Below are 12,308 nucleotides of genomic sequence, written 5' to 3'. Positions count from 1 at the left end.
TGGGGGGTGAGGTGGGGAGGGGGGGGGGGTCGCCCGGGTCCGCGGGCAGGGGGGGGGGGGGCGGGGGCCGCATGCGCGGACAGGGACGGGGGGGGGGGGGGTCCTCGCTCCCCAGACCCGCGTGGGCGCACGGGGATACGAGAGCTTGAGCCCCAGTTAGTGTGTGTGCGCGCGCGCACGTCTTTTCACTGTGGCCGCCGGGGCTCCAGGCATTCCTTTCTGCGCTGAAGGGTTTCCCTCATTGTTGTTGTCTTTGTGCTCCCGTGTTGCCAACTTACTGGAATTCCTGACGTGGTTGCGCAGCGGGGCTCGGGCTGGCCCTCGGAGCCAGCTGCGTTTGTGTACTGGGCCGACCCCGCCGCTAATCCCAGAATAACGCCGGGGTGGGGGGAGGAATGGGGGGAGGCTGGGAGGGAGGGCGGAGATAAAGGTTGGGGATGAGAGAGGCGACTAACCACAAGGTCCATCCTTTCCAACACTGTGTATGTAAACTCACACATCCATACTCTTTTCCACGAACATATATATATATATATATATATATATATATATATATATATACATATATATATATATATAATTATAATTATTATTATTATTATTATTTTCCCTCTCAAACTCGTGCCATGGAAAACAGGCATCTTTTGCAGCCCGCACCATGCGCGTGTTATCTCCGGCGTCCACAGGTGGGAAGACGAGCTGCTGTATCTGGAGGATTAGATCTAAAGATCAGCAGCAATCTGAGAAAGCCCTGGTTAGCGCAGCTGTGATTTAAGCCAGCATTGTTTCTATACTGTGCAAAAGTGTAATGTCTTTATTTTCCACGTGTCTCTCTGCGGGTGTGTGTGTGTGTGTGTGTGTGTGTGAGAGAGAGAGAGAGAGAGAGAGAGAGAGAGAGAGAGAGAGAGAGAGAGAGACTTGACAGAGTGGTTAACCAAAAGAGAGAAGAAAGTGCTGAAAGTGAAATTTATTCTAGTGAGTTCATGTTAATTGACTTCCTTGGTAGAGTTTTTTTCACTGTATTATTTTACTTATGCATATCAACAGAAATATTTTCAGAGCATTTTTCCCTATCCTGGGCCAATTTCTGCTTTCTGCAATGGTAAAGAAGTTGCAAAATCTCCTTGACTAAAATCCAACTTCAGTTTTCTATTAATTCTACCCAAAAATTCTGTTAACTCACATTCCTTTATCCACTCATTTTTCTTACAAACCTACCCACTTCTCTCAACCTCTCTGATCTGAATTATGGCAAGAGCCTTAAAATGGACTGTTAGTTGTCAGATTTGCACACACCCGCACTTGCAACACACACACACACACACCACACCACATACCACACATCATCCATCTATTTTTCATTCTGCAAGCAAATGATTCAAAGTGATATTTCCAGCCCTAGCCAGCATGGCTCAGTGGATAGAGCATCAGCCTGTGGACTGAAGGGTCCCAGATTCGATTCTGGCCAAGGGCACATGCCTGGGTTTTGGGCTCGATGCCCAGTGGGTGATGTGCAGGAGGAGGCCCATCAATGATTCTCTCTCATCATTGATGTTTCTTTCTCTCTTTCTTTCTCCCTTCGTCTCTGAAACCAATAAAGAAATATATTTTTAAAGTGATATTTCCGTCAGACTAGTGCTTTCAAACAAGTCATTACCTATTAGAGTGTTATGAAATCAATTTAGTAGGTCATACAGAATTAACTTTCATATGAAAAGGATATGTATTATTTCACTAAACTCTTATTTCTGATAAATGTACATGTATGGGTCACCGTGTAAAATATATTTCTTATTATCCATCTAGGAAAAAAAAAAGAAAAGAAAAAAGAAAAAAAACCTACAGTTTGAACACCCTGACCAGTGTGGTTCAGTAGAGCATACTCTCATGCACCAAAAGGTCAACAGGTTCAATTCCCTGACAGGGCACATATCAGGATGCAGGCTGCATCCCAGTAAGGAGTGTGCATGAGGCAGCCCATTGAGGTTTCTCTCTCTCTCTCTCTCTCTCTCTCTCTCTCTCTCTCTCTCTCTCTCTCTCTCTCCCTCCTTCCTCTCTTCCTAAAATCCATGAAAAGGTGGTGTTTTTTTTTTTAAGTTTCAAGTATCTCCCCACAAATTACTTATTAATTAAAACAATGCTCTTTGTAGTCGTGGGTATCTCTTGGGACAAGTGACAAGCACTGTCAGACTGGGGACAAGAGAAAGTCCTACCTTAAGAAGCAAAATATGAGCAAGGAGGATGTCCTGCTGCCCACAGTAAGATTAGCTCCTGCCACACGTACATGCGGGCAGAGAGGCAACATGCCTTGGGCTCAGAGTATTGTACATGCAAAACAAGGATTACTGACGTTATCTACAGCGCATCCAATGACAAACTGGTTCGCACAAGACCCTAGTAAAGAACTGCCTTGTACTCATTGACAGCATGCCATAGCTCTAGAGCTGTGAGTGCTGCTATCACAGCCCCTGGGCCCCAAGAAGGGAGCCAAGCTGACTCCTGAGGAAGAAGAGATTTTAAACAACAAAATCAAAGAAAAGTCAGAAGAAATATGATGACAGGAGAAAGGACTGCCAAAATCAGCAGTCTCCTAGAGGAGCAGCTCCAGCAGGGCAAGCATCATGCGTGCATGGCTCCAACACTAGGCCAATGTGGCAGCGCGGATGGCTCTGTGCTACAGGGCAAGAGGCTGGATGGAGTTCTAGCTGAGGAAGTTCAAGGCTTGGCAAGGCAAACAGCCCCCCCCCCCCTTCAGATCATGTAATAAAGGTATTTAATGTTCTAAAAAATATAAAATAATAAAAACAGAAGCTGGCAGATGCTTTAATAGATTTTTTTAATATATTTTATTGATTTTTTACAGAGAGGAAGAGAGAGGGATAGATACAGTAGTTGGAAACATCGATGAGAGAGAACCATCAATCAGCTGCCTCTTGCACATCCCCTACTGGGGATGTGCCCACAACCAAGATAAATGCCCTGGGACCTTTCAGTCTGCAGACTGACGCTCTATCCACTGAGCCAAACCAGTTTCAGCTGTTTTAATAGATTTTATTATTGTTTAGGTATGGGAAGGTCAACAGATCCTGAGACAATTGCCATTGAACGCATCACAGGTCCCAAGAGAGGGACTACAGGTCACACCACGAACCACTGAAGCCTTCACTCAGAGAAAGGGGGCAACTGTGGACAAGCACCTCCACTATGGTTTCTTTCTCTTTCTTTCTTTCTTTCTTCCTTCCTTCCTTCCTTTCTTTCTTTCTTCCTTTCTTAGTATATTTTATTGGTTTTTCACAGAGAGGAAGAGAGAGGGATAGAGAATTAGAAACATCGATGAGAGAGAATCATCTATCAGCTGCCTACTGTACACCCCTTACTGGGGATGTGCCTGCAACCAAGATACATGCCCTTGACGGGAATCGAACCTGGGACCTTCCAGTCCACAGGCTGACGCTCTATCCATTGAGGCAAATCGGTTTCGGCTTCATTAGGGTTTCAGAAAGAAGGAATAGGCAGACAGGGTAAGCAGGTTTAGAATTAGCTAGTTTTGTCTTTGAAAATCACTCCCTGGAAAGAATTCCCCTGGGGAGACAATGAGGGAGTCAGAAGGTCAAGGCAAGGGGACTCAAGACACATTGTCAGGTTGCCCAGAACAAGGTGTGTCCAGCCTATGCCCGTAAGGCAGATGTTAAAGCATCAAGATTTCAGAAATGCAGTAAACACAACAGATACCACATGGTATTCCTGACAAAAATGCATAACCTGAATCTAATCATGAGAAAGCATTAGACAATCATAAACTGAGGGCCATTCTATAAATAATCAACCTGTACTCTTCAAAACTGGCAAGGTCATGAAAGACAAGAAGGCTGAGAAACTTTTTAGAGATGAGACAACTAAATGTAACACATGCCCTTGGGTTGGACTTGGACTGGGGGAAATAAAGCTCTAATGACAACTAGGGGGAAATAAGTAGCATTTTCTATATGGACTGTAATTTGGGTAATAGTACCATAATATTAAATTGTCTGATATTGGTTGTAAGAGAATGTCATTGTTCCTAGGAAATACTATTTAGGAGTTCAGGAACATGATTTTTGCAACTTATTCCCAAATAATTCAGGGGGGTGGAAAGTGTGTGTGTGAGAGGGAGGAGAGAGGGAAAGAGAGAGAGTGTGCGTGTTAGGGAGAAAGAGGAAACAAATGGGCAAAGTATGTGGAAGTTTCTTGCAACTTTTCTGTAAGCTTGAAATTATAGTAAAATAAAATTATTTTTTTTAATTTGTGAAAATTTTTTTTAATATATTTTATTGATTTTTTTACAGAGAGGAAGGGAGAGAGATAGAGAGCCAGAAACGTCGATGAGAGAGAAACATCGACCAGCCGCCTCCTGCACATTCCCCACTGGGGATGTGCCCGAAGCCAAGGTACATGCCCTTGACCGGAATCGAACCCAGTACCTTTCAGTCCGCAGACCGACGCTCTAACCCTGAGCCAAACCAGTTTCGGCAAGTTTGTGAAACTTTGCATTAAATCACAAGTTCCTCTCATCTCCCAGTGTTTGTTCCTTCCCACTGCCTAGAACATTCTTCCCCTCCTAAAACTTTCCTTCATCTAATTAACTCCTATTCATCTTTCCAGTCTCATCTAAAATGTCTCTTCTTGCAGGAAGTTTTTCCTAATTCCCCATTATGAACTATGAGGCCCTTTTTAAAAAAAAAATCTTTATTGTTAAAAGTATTACAGATAACCCTTTTTTCCCCTGTGACCTCTTCTAGCCCAAAACCACCCCCACCCAAGGCCTTCACCAAACTACAAATCTACTGGGGGGGGAAAGTATTATTTCTATTATAAAGCATTCACAGAGAAATAATTTCTCTCTTCCTCCTTTTTTTTTTCTTCCTCCTTCTCCTCTCTCACCCACAAGACATATATATTCACTGTTTTGTTTTTTTTTTAATTAACCCTAAACCTAAGGATATATTTTCATTGATTTTATTTTTTTATTTTTTTATTTTCTTTTATTATTTTTTCATTAATTTTAGTATATGTGCTGCCGAAGCGAGCACTATTTCTTTTCGTTAATTTTATTTGTTGTTTTTGTTAATCCTAACCCAAATATATTTTTTGCATTGATTCTTAGAGAAAGTGGAAGGGAGGGGGAGAGACAGAGAGAAACATCAGTGTGAGAGAGACACATCCTTTGGTTGCCTCCTGCATGCATCCCGATCAGGACTGAGCCTACAACCAAAGTACTAGCCCTTTACTACAATGGAACTCACAACCCCTCAGTCCGCGGCCCACACTCTATCCATCGAGGCACACCAGCCAGGGCTGGGCCATTACTTTCTGAATACAATTAATATTTTACCAAGTTCGAGTAACTGTTCAAAAATTACATCATCATAATTCACTGTGGGTTGCATAATATGTTTCTGAAAAGATTATTAGTACATGTTAACCTAAAACCAAGTGAAATGTGACAGTGGCCCACATTTCAGCGCCTAACAAGCATGCCCCTCAGAGTTCTCAGAGTGAGCAGCCAGCCTCAAGGCCCACTCACAATACTCCAGTGCTTTAATCATTTCTCCTTTCAATTTGTACATCATCACAAGATGCTCACACTTCCTATGTCTAATTCATTTCTCCAAATAAATGATATGTTTATCCTTTGCTAATGATGCCTCTTCTATTTTTCGTGCTTTTAAATAATGGATAATTGCATCAGCTTCAGATTTCCTTTGAAATTCCTGAAACCAGCCATAGTAGAAACACATCTCTTGCAGTTTTTCTTCCTCAAGGGATTTTATGCATAACACTTTTTGATAAGTGTCTTCAGCGTGTCTTTAGTTGCCTGCTTCTATGTACATTATCTACCAGGAGTATATAAGCCATGTCAAATGTGGGAGTTTGTTCCAGAGCAAATTCAAAATGAGCTCCAGCTAGTCCTGTCATTCTGTCAACACGTTCTCTATCCTGTCCTCTAGACTGCCAGTTTGTAGCTTTCTATAGTTGAAAAACTTGTGATGTATAGCCAAGCCCTATCTGGTGATACAGGAAGGCAGAGAAGGGTGTTGCCTGAAAGGCTGTTTTTAAGAACCAACAAGCTTTATCTAGGAGTCCTTTAAAAAAAAAAAACTAAAAAAGACAAAAACACTTGAGCACATATTGAAAGAGAGACACATCCTTTGGTTGCCTCCTGCAGGATGGCATAAGTAAAATATATATTTTACTTTTTTTTTTTAATATATATTTTACTGATTTTTTTTTTTTTTTTTTTTTTTTTTTTACAGAGAGGAAGGGAGAGAGAGAGAGTTAGAAACATCGATGAGAGAGAAACATTGATTAGCTGCCTCCTGCGCAACCCCCACTGGGGATGTGCCTGCAACCAAGGTACATGCCCTTGACCGGAATCGAAACTGGGACCCTTCAGTCCGCAGGCTGATGCTCTATCCACTGAGCCAAACCAATTTTGGTGCTTCTTCAATGTACTTTTCTCCTTCAGCTTCTTGTCCTACATCCTGAAACTTCAGGGTGAGGAGAGCCTTAATATATGCATCTTCTGGAGTTAGCCTGACAGCCCTTTTAAGGAGGTGCAGAAAAAGTCGCACTAACCTGTGACACTTTGTTAAAGCTGACCAGACCACACCCAGTGCTGAATTCAGGGTTTTCAGGGTCCACTTCCAGAGCCCTGACCTGCTCATCTCCACACTTCAGCAAAGCCCACCATTCTTCTTCATAGTCCACTTCAGGACACTGCATTCTATAGCAGGAGGGACTGGCAAACTTCCTGCAACTGTTCTCCACCTTCTCCAGGTACATCTGGGCTTCTGCCAGCCTGCCCAGGTGGTAATACACCCAGGCATAGTTGCCCCAGGTAACCAGCCTTCTGGTGTCTGATTGGTTGGCGTGTTCTGCGTGGTTTAAGTCTTCAACTTTTTTCAAGCTCTCAGGACTTCCTCTTCTGGCCCTTCAGGTGTTTCAGGCCAGTGGGTTCTGCATTCCCACATGGGTCCTGGTGTCCAAGAATTCAGTCTCATTGAGTATCCTTTTTTCTAATTCAGGCATTTCAGTGTCCTCAATTAGCAAAGTTTAACATGCATCTCAACCACTAAAGCCAATCTTTGGCCTGATCTTCATCAGAATTCTTACTCTGGGTTAGGCAGTGGTTCTGCAGCGTTTAGTTTAGCTGGATGGGCTCTTCTGAGGTCTGGCCAGCCAGGAGGCCCTTCTATATGCCCTCATAGCTTTTTTTTTTATTTCCCTCACCCAAAGCTTGTCACACTTGTCTTCCCATGGCCTCCACAAAGCTTCTTCCTCTGTTGTCAGAGTAATCTGGGGGAGTCATGCTGACCATATCAGTCACCTGGCTATAACACTCCAATAGTTTTCCCATTATTCCTGAAATAAAATTCAAAGGTTTCAGCATGGTCTACGAGCTCTTGCACAATCTGGCCCATGGCCATCTTTTGATTCTCATATGACAGTCTAGCCATACTGTCCTCCATTTAGTTCCTCAAACATACTATCTACTTTCCCGGCTTTGAGGGTAAGATTAGTGGAGACAGGCAGAGGTTCATGGGGCTTCCTAAATTCCTGATCATGCTCTATGTCTAGTTCCTAACCTAGTATATCCAACCAATAATCCTCCTTCTGCTTGAACAAGCTTGTGTGGGTCTCTGCCCCCTTACAAATCAGAGCCAGACTGAAACCATCAAAAAAGGTGCCAAAATACATCAAGGTATCTAACAAACTAGATCCAGAGACATAGAACTATGGAACAGACTGATGAATCTGTTCTCAAGGACCAACCAGCCCTAGGACACTTCTGATGTAGTAACAATCCACAAGGGAAGAACACTGTATTTATTTTGACTCACCAACCTTAAGACCATGTAGGTCCTGAGTCATGAGCCAGCTGCCTCTTCCTGGTGCATAGCCAGGGCTAAGATCTAAAGGGACAATCAGTGTAGCAGCCATCTTTTCCAAACCACAAATGGAGATACCAGATATACTATGACAAGGGAATCCTCCTGAGAGGCAAATATAGTCATATGAAAAGTCTTGGCAGAGGTTTAAAGAAACAACAGGAAATCAAACAAGTCTCACTGATTGGGGGGAAAAAATCAATAAAATTAGGGCTTTCCTGAAATTCTTATGACTTAAGACTTATGACAGCTCAGCCCACATGGCTCAGTGGTTGAGTGTTAACCTATGAATCAGGAGGTCATGGTTCCATTCCCAGTCAGGGAACATGCCTGGGTTGTGGGCTCAACTCCCAGTGTGGGGCGTGCAGGAGGCAGCCAATCAATGATTTTCTTTCATCATTAATGTTTCTCTTTATCTCTCTGAAACCAATAAAGATACTTAAAAAAATAAAATAAAAAGACACAATGACTTAAAGATTTGATCCCTGCCGAAACCGGTTTGGCTCAGTGGATAGAGCGTTGGTCTGTGGACTGAAGGGTCCCAGATTTGATTCCGGTCAAGGTGTGTACCTGGGTTGCGGGCACATCCCCAGAAGGAGCTGTGCAGGAGGTGGCTGGTCGATGTTTCTCTCTCATCGATGTTTCTGGCTCTCTATCCCTCTCCCTTCCTCTCTGTGAAAAATAAATTATATATATAAAGATTTGATCCCTGGGCAGGTGGGCCTAAGTCAGGCATAAATTCTGCATTTGGTTTCTGGTATTGCTCTCAAATCAGACCTTACAAGATGCAACTTATTCTGAGATCTTGAGATCTTATACACTATGGAAAACATTCTCAGGGTATTCTAAAGTTTTAACTTTTCCTTAGCAGTACTTGCCTTTAGGACCAATAGACCCAGAGACATGGAAACATCCAATTGACTGTCAAATCTCAGAGGGAAGGCAGGGGAGGGGAGCTAAAGGGAAGAGATCAACCAATGAACTCATATGTGTATATGTATAACACAGACAGAGATAATAGGGTGGTGAAGACCTAGGGGTAGGGAGGGGGGTCTGAGAGGTCATTGTGGGGAGGGAACACATACTGCCAACAATAAAGATTTTTTTTTTTAAAAAAAAGCTCACTTTATTTTTTATTTATTTATTTTTAATATATTTTATTGATTTTTTACAGAGAGGAAGGGAGAGGGATAGATAGTTAGAAAAGTTGATGAGAAAGAATCATCAACCAGCTGCCTCCTGCACACCCCCCACTGGGGATGTGCCTGCAACCAATGTACATGCCCTTGACAGGAATCGAACCCGGGACCTTTCAGTCCGCAGGGTGTGACGCTCTATCCACTGAGCCAAACCAATTTCAGCAAGATTTTTTTTTTTTTAATTGTGAGGATTCCTCAATATCCAACACACACATTAAAAAAAAAAAAAAAAAGCAATCTAAGTTTTAAAAGAATCAGTATATCTCTGTTCCATGAGGACATTTGTCAATAGTTGGAGACCTTTTTGATTGTTGGAGGTGGGGGGTTCTATTGTCATCTAGGGGGTAGAGACCAGAGATGCTGCTAAACCTCCTACAATGAACAGGACAACCCTTACCACCACCACCACAAGAAATTACCTGCCATCATTTCAACAGTTCAAGGTCAAGAAACTCTGATTTCTGACAACAAAATCTTTCCATTAGATTTCAGATCTTTAGATCAAGAACAGTATCATAAAATCCAGTTAAAAAAAACAATTCTACTCATTTCATTTTCCTAATAACTGGGCAATCCATTGGACAAAGGACTATTATCCCATAGATCAGATTCCATTCAGGAGAAACAGACATTAACATGGGCATGCCGAGAAGCATGGAGAGGAGGCATATCAGCTCTCACGCTTCAGTGACGTTTAAGTAAATGCAAACTAAACAGAAAGAGTCCTTCTTTCCCCTCTTCTCTCTGGTGAACCAACTGCTATTTTTTTTTCTTCAAGCCTCAGGTCAAATGTTTTCTCCTTTGTGGTAAAATTTCCTCCAACTCTCTCAGAGACCTCTTTCTTTTCCATAACCCCAACCCACCAAACACTAACCTTCATTGGGATACTGGCCACATTTATATCTCTTCCAATAAGCTTTGTACTTTTAAAATTCCTTTTTAAATAAACATTTTAATTATAGAGTAGATTTACATAAAAATGGCAACGACAGTACAAAGAGCTCCCACATATCCCACACACCTTTTAGCATATTATTAAAAACTTACATTAGTATGGTACGCTTGTAACAATTAATTAGTCATTATTGATACATTATGATGAACTTTATTCACATTTCCTTAGTTTTACCTAATGTGCTTTTTCTGTTCCCAGATCCCATCCAAAATACTACAGTACAGGTAGTCATCAAGCCTCTTTTGGCTCTTCTTGGTTGTCACAGTTCCTCAGGCATTGTTTTTGTTTTTGGTGACTTTGACTGTTTTGAGTACTAGTCAGGTATTTTGAATAATGCCCCTTCATTGGGATTTGTCTGATGTTTTCTGATGATTAGAATGGAGGTGTGGGTCCTGGGGGGCAAGACTCCATAGATAAAGGGCCATTCTCCTCACCTTTGATCCAGAGCGCATACCATCAACATGACTCACCATGTTGATGTTAATCTTGATCACCTGGCTGAAGTATTGTTTGTCAAATTTCTCATAGTAGTCATTCCTTTTTCTCCTCATTTTGTACTCTTTTTTTTTATTATTATTAATTTGTCATCCTTGAGAGTATTACAGATGTCCCTTCCTTTTTCCCCTCATTGTCCCCCTCCACCCAACCCATGCCCCACCCCAGGCCTTTAAAACGAAGTCATTATGGCCAATCCACACTTAAGAAGTAGGAAGTTTTACACCCCATCTCCTAAGGATGAAGTGGGGAGATGCTTCTTGATAAATTTAACTATTCACTCCTATTTATTTACTTATTCAATAATTTATTCATACCAATATGAAATAATATATATTTATTTTATAGTTTGGATTATAACTCAATACTACTGAATTTATTGTTCATGTCGTTCTAGCTGTGGTCATTGGGAGCTCTTTCAGTTAGCTCATAGGTCTCTTTGGCATACAGCCATCATTGTGGAGGTTTTGTTTTTGTCTTTGTTTGAAGCACTTCCTTACTTTCTGGTACTACAAGATGTTCCAGGTTCATCTGATATATTTTGACTGCAAGATGTAGTCATTCCTCCTTCTTGGTGGCCTAAACTCCAATGTTTATCTCACTAACACCATGTTATTACCAAAATCTATGATTAATTTTTTTAACATTTTAGTGTTCAGTTTCCATTAGACATCTTAGTTCATGGCAGTTTACAAACAGGAAATGCCTTGAGAAGAAAAGTAGCAGAGAATTTAGGGCTTGCCTCAATGTTTTCCCTTTCTATCTTGGTCTCTCAACTGCTAGATGTCTTGTTGCTCTCAAATGCCTTTAAACAGTTTTATATTTTAATTTTTTTTTTTGTATAGTTGAGACTATTCTCTGATACTACACCAAAACTAAAAAAAGTTGTAGTTTCTTCAAGATTAATTATAGCCCTGACTGGTTTGGCTTAGTGGATAGAGCATCAACCTGTGGACTGAAGGGCCCCGGGTTCGATTCCAGTCAAGGGCATGTATGTACCTTGGTTGTGAGCATATCCCCAGTAGAGGGTATGCAGAAGGCAGCTGATCAATGTTTCTCTTTCATTTATGTTTCCAACCCTCTATCCCTCTCCCTTCCTCTCTGTAAAAAATCAATAAAATATATATTTTTAAAAAAAGATTAATTATAATATGGAACCTAAAACCATATCAATAAACTTTTCATCTTCAGTTATATTAAAATCCATTGGTCTATCACTTTGAATGAATTTTGTAATATTAATCACTGGTCTCTTGGAAAATACTAGTTCACTGTTCTGTAGTTTTTCTAAAAGTTGATACATTTTATTATGAAATTTTTTAAATTGCATTGGCTAATATTACCACAAAACTCATCCAAACAAAGTCTTTAAGCTACCAAGCTCCCAGTCACAGATACAAGTTTTCCAAAATTCTAATTTCCAGTTGAGAGCATAATATGTTCTGCCTAATGATTGCAGGGTACCTTACTGTTACAGGAACCTCTTTTGTAACAAATACATCACAAAAAGAAAAACTCACTATATTTGAATATCTTGCAAGACAACATTTGGATGATAAATTATAGTTTAAATTAAAATGTAGCAACACTTCATAATTTATACATTCTATCAACATAAAGGTGACAACTTATAAAAATAATATTGAAGCCTAGAAATATCTCAGGCTAAAAGGCAAATTGGGTTAAATAAGAAACTTTCCAAAATTAGAATAAAAATAAAAATACAACCTA

General features: G+C 41.0%; 1 pseudogene; it reads right to left on the bottom strand.

Moving 5' to 3' along the window:
• Window positions 1-3,696: 3,696 nt before the first annotated feature.
• LOC118709293 lies at window positions 3,697-10,633 on the bottom strand (annotated as a pseudogene).
• Between the last annotated feature and the right edge of the window lie 1,675 nt (window positions 10,634-12,308).

Source organism: Pipistrellus kuhlii, unplaced genomic scaffold, assembly GCF_014108245.1.
Source record: "Pipistrellus kuhlii isolate mPipKuh1 unplaced genomic scaffold, mPipKuh1.p scaffold_m20_p_7, whole genome shotgun sequence".
Lineage (NCBI taxonomy): Eukaryota > Metazoa > Chordata > Mammalia > Chiroptera > Vespertilionidae > Pipistrellus > Pipistrellus kuhlii.
Note: the sequence above shows the minus strand (reverse complement) of the source record. Positions and strands in the feature narration are given on the sequence as shown.